The sequence below is a fragment of the Pleuronectes platessa genome, chromosome 14 (assembly GCF_947347685.1).
Source record: "Pleuronectes platessa chromosome 14, fPlePla1.1, whole genome shotgun sequence".
Taxonomy (NCBI): Eukaryota; Metazoa; Chordata; class Actinopteri; order Pleuronectiformes; family Pleuronectidae; genus Pleuronectes; species Pleuronectes platessa.
Window position 1 is genome coordinate 10,446,527 of NC_070639.1, and position 8,639 is coordinate 10,455,165.

Consider the following 8,639-nt stretch of genomic DNA (forward strand, 5'->3'; position numbering starts at 1 on the left):
GTTTCCTGTCTATGTCACACGATCACCCTCTTTGAAAGCATGTACCCAACGTTATGAAGCAGGTATAAAATGAATTCATAAAAAAAATCTACCTCACTGAAGGCATGATGTTCAGTTTATGAACATCAATCGAATAAACACCTCTCAAAAAAACTAAAAATCAAATTAAATGTCACTATGGTTGTATTATTCAAGTTTTAAACATCAGCTGAATGAAGATGAAAATGAAAATGAAAATAAAGTAAAATAAAATAAGAGGCATATCATAAAGTTCATGTTAAGGAAGACACAATTTCAGGGTTTTGTGAAACCGCAATGTCTGTGACAATAAGTGTATTCATTTCCAGTTAAATCTGTCCTGCTGAGTAAGCAGAGATGCAAACTGGTGGTCATGGGCTTGTGTAAGAGGCGGCTGATGTTTGACAGATAACACCGATGCATAGTTTTTCATGTGTGCTGCTCATGAAGCGTCAACGGGGCGTAGGTGTTGACGCTCCGTCCCCGGCTTGCAGATCAGTTATTAACACATTAGTAGTTATGTTTTTATGCCTGTGGTTATGTGGTCCATGATCATATCTCAATGCGCAATATTAACTGTCACAACAAAGAACGGATGTGGAATCTTTTTTCCATTTTCTTATTTTCTTCTCTCGCTGCCCATGTCAGAATGAAACCTTTTGTCTTCTGGTATGATGATATTTCTGTAGGCTGTAGGCACTAATGTGAGGAAGTAGTATCCGTTGTAAGCTATAAGCAGACACAAGCCTCTTCTCCTTTTTTACCCCTGAGATCTAATATAAGAAACTATTTGTCGAACATAGGCAGCCGCGGTTCAGCTGACTGTGAGCTGTCACACTCGGGAGCGAAGGAACCAGCTTTACTGCAGAATTGCAAAATCTTCCAGATGAGAAGTCGTGTTGCTTTGGTCAGCGCTCGCCAAATATGGACTTGGTCGATAGTCTAGTGTGTGTGTTGCGTGTGTTTCCTCTTGATAACAGTGACTTCTTGTACGTGTCAAGATCAACTTTTTGGAATTTAGAGAAAAGTAAAGAAAAAAGGGAGACGCAATCCAGTTTTCCACGTTCACAAGAAGAAGGCTATTCCTCATTTTGTTTAAGTGATCGGCTTTGTGCTGTAGTGTGACGCGTCTCTGGCCAGTCTCTCCTCGGCTATCTAGTTCAAACAATGTGACTGAAACTGAAAGTCCATAATACCGAAGTGGTTTAAAACACCATGTTTTGATGTGATATTTGGTTTAAAACACTGTAGCTACTGAGCCTCACAGGTCCCAAAAGCTCCAAAGGCTCCTCATCTGTTGACCTTTAAATGAAAGAGGTTTAAACCATAAAGAAATATATTACATTTGTCAATTAGGCAAATGAGCAGTTGTCAGAAGTTCACTAGTAGGTTTGGTTGCGACTGTGACAAGAGCCAACTCCAGGTCATTTTTTTATACAATCATTGATATTAAAAATATAGGATCAGGGCTGTAATATGGTAGGTTGATGAAATATAAGTAACTTTTTAAAACACATGTTGAAACACCCACATTATTTTTGATTCATTCCTTTCCATGTGTGTCCTTTAAAGTACTTGTCATTATATGACCCACTTTCCTGCTGGTTGTTGGTTAGTAGTGGTTACCAGTCTCTCATGTAACATAGTGAGTGGCTGTATAACCACACACAAGTGAATGAGTAAAAGTGGAATCTCTGAATTGAACGAAGAGAAAATGAACAGAAACATGAAGGGAGCTGTGAATTACAAATAAGTCATTTTTTTATTTCAACATATAAAACAGCTGATGGTATTTCCTGCCAGATTACAATGTCCTGTTATTGAGCTTTGACCTGGATTGGCTGTTTTTTCATTGATGAAACATAATGACACATTGCTGTGTAACTTTCATATATTAAACTTCAGAAACAATCAAATTACTACAATCTGTACACGTATTTAACCACAGTACTGTATCATCCGTATCATCAACATTACTATATGTTATCTCTGTCGCGTCAAGTCATCGCAACAGAATGTCCACTGAGTCATTGACTGCGAAAGGACAAGTTGATGTACACCGGATCCCCTGGAAAACTTGGAATAAGTGACAGAAGAGGAACCGAGAGGAAAAATCTGTTTCTGGTATTCCAGATTAACTGGGGCAACTGGTGATTTGTTGTCTTTTTTCCAGATGTTGTCGGTCAGTTGAAGATTCGGTCGCAGATTCGTCATTCTCACAAAGCGCCCGTGTCTGAAGCAAGGCGATACACTGAATGTCTCGTTGAAATAAACAAACAAACAATCTAATTACGCGAAAGAAGTATTTTTGACTCTGCCAGCTGTAGAACACCTGAAGTTGTTTAAGGCAACGGCCATGTTACCTGGTGATAGTCCGAACACAGAATAAACGCTGCAGACTTAATACCAGGCTTCACAAACTGATGCTCCTCTTCATAGGAGACACAGGGAGTTGTGAAGAATACACAAGTCTGGTTCATCATCAAGATGTGGGTGTGTCTTAGGATCTTGATGAAGAAGGCTCCTTTGATGATGTGGAAGATGAGTCGTCTTTGTCATCAAAGTCGTTTTGGTAATCAAAGGACGGGTTTTCATAGATTGCATATCAACTACGTACTTACTCTGCACGTAGTCATCTGAGAGGAGAAATACACAACACTTGGTTCGACAATGTAGACGTTAAGGTAGTTTTCCAGATTTGCTGTCATGTTGACAAAACACATTGGACACAAATTTACCACACTTACATTACAGAAACAACGAAAAACAAACTGTGATATTTTCTGATGAGCGTTTGGGTTGTTTTACTTCTCAGATGACTGAACCTCATCATCAAGAACATCTTTTAAAAACCCTGTCTGATGACTTTATCCAGCGGCAACAGGAGGACACGTGCAGCTTAACACATCCAATAAAAGCACGTTCACCGGAAAAAAAAGCCCATTGAAACTGGAACACCGGAAAACATGGAGCCTGGCCGCCGAGTCGAGAATAAGCTGCAGCCCTGCCTTGTTCGAGGTAATTCATATCTGCACTTAGAACATACATTTTAAATATACTTATGTTTTTATTTCAAAGATATAGCAAAAGAATACTCGTGAATGAATGTTATGAATGAAATAACATAGGAAATGAATACGGGTCATTTTTGGCATTGGAAGGGGTGACCATAGCTTGTGCATCAAAGGGTTAATGCTTTATTCATACAATCCCCTACTTCCTCTTTGGCATAACATCAACTCAAATTTCTGTAAAAATAGTAAAATCATTCACCGTGCCGTCAAATCAGCGGTCTTCAACTGGAGTCTCAGGTAGAACAGCACTGAGCTTACAGGTCATCCTTTCACAAGGTGCATGTGATGCAGTTAGTTAACCTATGATCAGCAAGACATGGTCAAACACTCTTTGTGTGTTTTTTGAAAATGCTAAATCTAACAATTTTAATCTTCTCTCCACATATGGAGTCGTCTGGCCTTACCCTCACACTGCTCCTGCTTACCAACTGGCAGGTCTTCCTTCAGCTGATCATACCTTCACTCCTGCTACTTTTCCTTTCCCTCATCCTGCTGCGCATCCTTACCCTCTTACAACTTGCCCTAATGCTCTTCCTTTCCAGCATTCGGATCTTCCCTTCCCTCGTGGTCCTGTTCCCTTCCACTCTGGTCCTCTTCCCTTCCGTCCTGGTCCTATTCTTTTGAATCAGTCTGCACTTTTCTCCGTTCACTCAGCTCCTCTCCCCCCTGCAGCATTTACCTTCCTTCAACCCGCTCCTGCTTTCCAAATTGCTTCTCCCAGCGCTGCTTGTGAAGTTCCATATTTTATGGACCTCATTTCAGACAGCTTGGATTGCTTTTTGGCAGAGGCCCTTGGGTTACCCAAACTATTCGGGTCTTCTACACAACAGGGAAGAGGAAGACCAAGAAATATGAATTAAATGCCAATCCATTGTTGAATGAATGTTGGGCCCATATTGTGTCAAATACATTTTTGGGGCTTTTACTATCTGTTACTTCTTGAAGGGGGTCAGTAGGGACCCTCAAAGTATGAAAACAGTCACTCTGGATTTTTCCCTCAGTGCTTTCTAAGAAATATGTTATTCAAACGTCTCATTTCGTACTTCCTCTCTGTATGATGTCATTCGGGATAACACTCGTCTCTCAACCCCGCCCAGCCTAACGTTCTTACGAGGAATGTGACTGTTCCGAGACCAGCGGTTACACTTTATTTATTATGACTTGCTGTGTCGGTTTGCTCAATACGGAGTAACGTAGACGTTTCAGCTGTGTTTACCAGAGTGGATGCGCCAGAATGAGACTGGTGATAGGCCTGGTCACGTGTCACTCAAATTGCAGTCAGCCAATCAGAGGAGGGGCTCAAGAGGTAGGTGAAAACAGCCTGTTCTGTCTGCAGCTCTAGAGAGAGGACGAAAAAGGGGACATGGAAATGCACGTTGCAAATGATATAACATCTTAGGGGAGCCAATACCTCAAATTACATCCCACAAAAGGTGTAACATATGGGCCCTTTAAAACTATAAAAGCCAGCCTTTAAAACAAAAGAAAGAATGGGGATGTGAGCTGCTCTATCCAAAGGAGTGCCACCGGTCACCTCAGCTGCCTCACAGCAAAACACAGCAACAATGGCCGCGCACACACTCTTATCCCAGTGACCTAACTCTACATGGGGAGCTGACCCAGACTGCCAGCAGTGCGGCTCTCATATAACCAATATAACCATAAACAATACTTTTGTAAACAATATAAACAATGATGAAACCCAATTGTCCGAACAAACAATAAAGTAAAAATGGCCAAAGAGAAATAAAACTAGTAAAAACCAAAGCAAAAGCAAACAAAACGGAACCAAGCAAAACAGCAGGAGGTGAACCTAAGACAATTGGTTAGGCCAGCCATGTTGCAAAGAAACACCTTCAATATGGGGGTCATAACTGTTTACCGCCTCCAAGATGGTCCCTTGGTATGTGTCTCACACATCCAGGACAACAGGGGACATGCAGGCTGTAATGGAGGCAGTACATTAAAGGCCAATGTATGCTTCTCCGTTTTGACGGACACGGACAGATAGGACCGCCCTCTCCAACGTGGAACGCCCTCTCCGTGCCTCTCCGAGGCTCCTCGGAGAGCTTTTCGTGCAGCTCTCATTTTTCACTACACGTCAAAATGACGGACAGCCCAAGGATAGCACTTGGCTGTGATTGGTCCGCTAACGCCAGCATTTCGGAATGGAAACTTCCTGTTCCATTCCCTACATCACAATAAACCAAAATCACAACTACGACTCTATGATTAATGTGACAAGTGTGTTAACCCAGCGGCGTTGTCCGGCTGACGGTGGCTGGTTAGAGCACTTACGGCATGTGTGTACGGTCACATACGGTTATAACGAACTTTGACAACGGGGGTAGCGGGCTAGCCACCATGCTAACTGCGGTGGGAACAGCGCAAAAACCCGCTGACTTTAATCCCACGGCTCTCATGACACTGCAGAGCTGCCAACTCTCACGCTTCCGCCGTGTGACACACGCTTTTGCATGTTTTCACACGCACTCACGCCACACATCCAATTTCTCACGCCAAAAAAAAACTGGATCTTTGAAGTGAAGCGCATGACTAAATCTATTTTAACTTGTTGACGAGACGAGACGAAAATGTTGGTGGTTGACTAAGTCACGATCATTTTTTAAAACATCATCGTATCAGGCCGTCATGAAGTACCAGGAGCGGGCGAGTGTGTGTGTGTGTGTGTGTGTGTGTGTGCCCCAGATAGCGCACCGGTCCCGAGGCTCCGCCCCCCGCCCCGCGCACTCGCTCAGAGACACAAGACCAGAGCTCCTTCACGTGAAGGAGCTGGTCACTGACTCACCGGCTGCTCAGTGGAAACAGTGAAAACACAGAGTTTCTCTGGTCTCAGCTGATCAGAGCTCAGCGTCTTGATCAGAGCAGAAGCTGCAGTTGGTTTCTACCGAGCTGCAGTTTCTGTGTCCGCCTCCAGCCTGACCTGCTCTCACTTTTCGTTTAAATATTTCGCCAACTAAAATATATATTTTTAAGCTATTAGGCTGCAGCTATATGTTTTTATTTATTTAAAAATAGGGTACTTCTTATTTCATACATTTTCCACAAATACGGGGAGGACTCAAATAACCCTACAAAGGTCTGTGTTTAATTTATTTCAAAGTAGGCCGACACTTGCCTGTGTATTTTCTTCTCTTCATAAGCGTTTGGTTTTTCCTTTGTTGTAACAGGTAAAAATATCAATCAAATGTCAACAGTTTTCTTTATTGTTGTTCGATAATTTCATAAATGCAACAAACCATAGTTTAGTATAGTATAACTTTATATAAAACTTTATTAGCTTTGTTATCAAATATGTTTTGCGGCTCCAGACAAATTTTATTTTGGGGAAGAGGGTCCATTGTGTTGCTTAAAAAGGCTACTGTTTAAGCACTTTATTTGTTGCACTTTTTTGTCTGATGGAAAGTGTGGTGGGAGGCGAACATAAATCATTAACTGCTCTTAAGAATACAATTATTTAAAATATAGGTTAGGTTTCAGTTCAGAATTAGTTGAAAACCATTGTAATCAAAATGTCAATCAACCTACCTTGGTCAAATCTTAAACAAAGGTCTATTAATTAGGCTATATTGTGGTCATTGAGGCACAACAATAGTTTTCTGGTTGAATGTTCAGCTCAAGGCTAGAAGGCCCTACAAGTCATGATCAGAGGAACATGAATCAGAAGAAGTTCAGGTATTGCACATCTTTAGCATACCACCCAAAAATCCACTAGAATGCAGGAAACAACATCTACTTAAACCAACATTTCCTGGGGGTGGACCTTCAGCTATGTCTTTGCGTCACAGAATGTAACCAATGTTGTCCATCTCCAGTCGGCCGCTCCTATCAACGACTTCGGGCCCCAAAGGCCACCAGAATGCAGCGAACAACATGGATACAACGCCAAATTCCAACAATTCCCTGATATTTGAGCCACCAACGTGTGTGGCTGTGTGCGCGGCAAAATGTTGGTCACCCCCGACAAAATCTCATTCCAAGGTTTTTTGAAAAGTTGGCAGCTCTGCACTGTTTCTCAAACACCGTCAGGTTAGAAGCAAACACTTGGTAGTAGTTAGTATCGGGTGTCCGTGCTGATTGTGTGTGGAAGCTGGGGGAAGCTAGCTGCCTCCGTGTAGCTTCAAGCTGTTGCAGCTGTTGAATTAGCAACGAAGTTTGGAAACAAGACCGGGGAACCGCTGCGCTAAGACACGATAACAAAAGCATTTTGACCCGCTGGGTGTCACTTTATTCAGCAAAAACTGTCGCGTCATCAACATCCTTTTTCTGTTAGTTGCCATCGTTCACTGTGTGTGAGGAGCCGGGAGGACGTAAATAAACCAGCGTGGACTTCTTCTATATACCTCATGAGGTAGGCTTGTCTAAAGGCCAATGTATGCTTCTCCGTTTTGACGGACACGGACAGATGGGACCGCCCTCTCCAACGTGGAACGCCCTCTCCGTGCCTCTCCGAGGCTCCTCGGAGAGCTTTTCGAGCAGCTCTCATTTTTCACTACACGTCGAAATGACGGACAGCCCACGGATAGCACTTGGCTTTGATTGGTCCGCTAACGCCAGCATTTCGGAATGGAAACTTCCTGTTCCATTCCCTACATCACAATAAACCAAAATCACAACTAAGACTCTATGATTAATGTGACAAGTGTGTCCGGCTGACGGTGGCTGGTTAGAGCACTTACAGCATGTGTGTACGATCACATACGGTTATAACGAACTTTGATAACGGGGGTACCGGGCTAGCCACCATGCTAACTGCGGTGGGAACAGCGCAAAAACCCGCTGACTTTAATCCCACGGCTCATGACACTGTTTCTCAAACACCGTCAGGTTAGAAGCAAACACTTGGTAGTAGCTAGTATCGGGTGTCCGTGCTGACTGTGTGTGGAAGCTGGGGGGAGCTAGCTGCCTCCGTGTAGCTTCAAGCTGTTGCAGCTGTTGAATTAGCAACGCAGTTTGGAAACAAGACCGGGGAACCGCTGCGCTAAGACACGATAACAAAAGCATTTTGACCCGCTGGGTGTCACTTTATTCAGCAAAAACTGTCGCGTCATCAACATCCTTTTTCTGTTAGTTGCCATCGTTCACTGTGTGTGAGGAGCCGGGAGGACGTAAATAAACCAGCGTGGACTTCTTCTATATACCTCATGAGGTAGGCTTCTCTAAGCTCGACTTCCGTTTCACCATCTACTGTTCTGGCGGTGAATTGTTTTCACAACAAAAAGGCCCGTAGAACTATAAATCAAAAAGGGTCCGTCCGATCCGTCCGTCCGTCATTCCGAAACGGACTCGGAGAAGCATACTGAGGCCTTTAGAGTGCATGCCACAGCAAATTAGCCTGGCAGGGTAGAGGGTCATTTCAGCCACATGTGTATAACCACCAACCCACAACCACAACCACAGCAGGACAACAGCAGAGTCTCACAGGTTATATAGCCAGGCTGATTAGAGGAGGAGTCAAGGCTGGGGCTGCGTTCAGCACTGCTGCACACTTTGTTCTCCCACAGTCAGGATTCTGTATGCAATTAA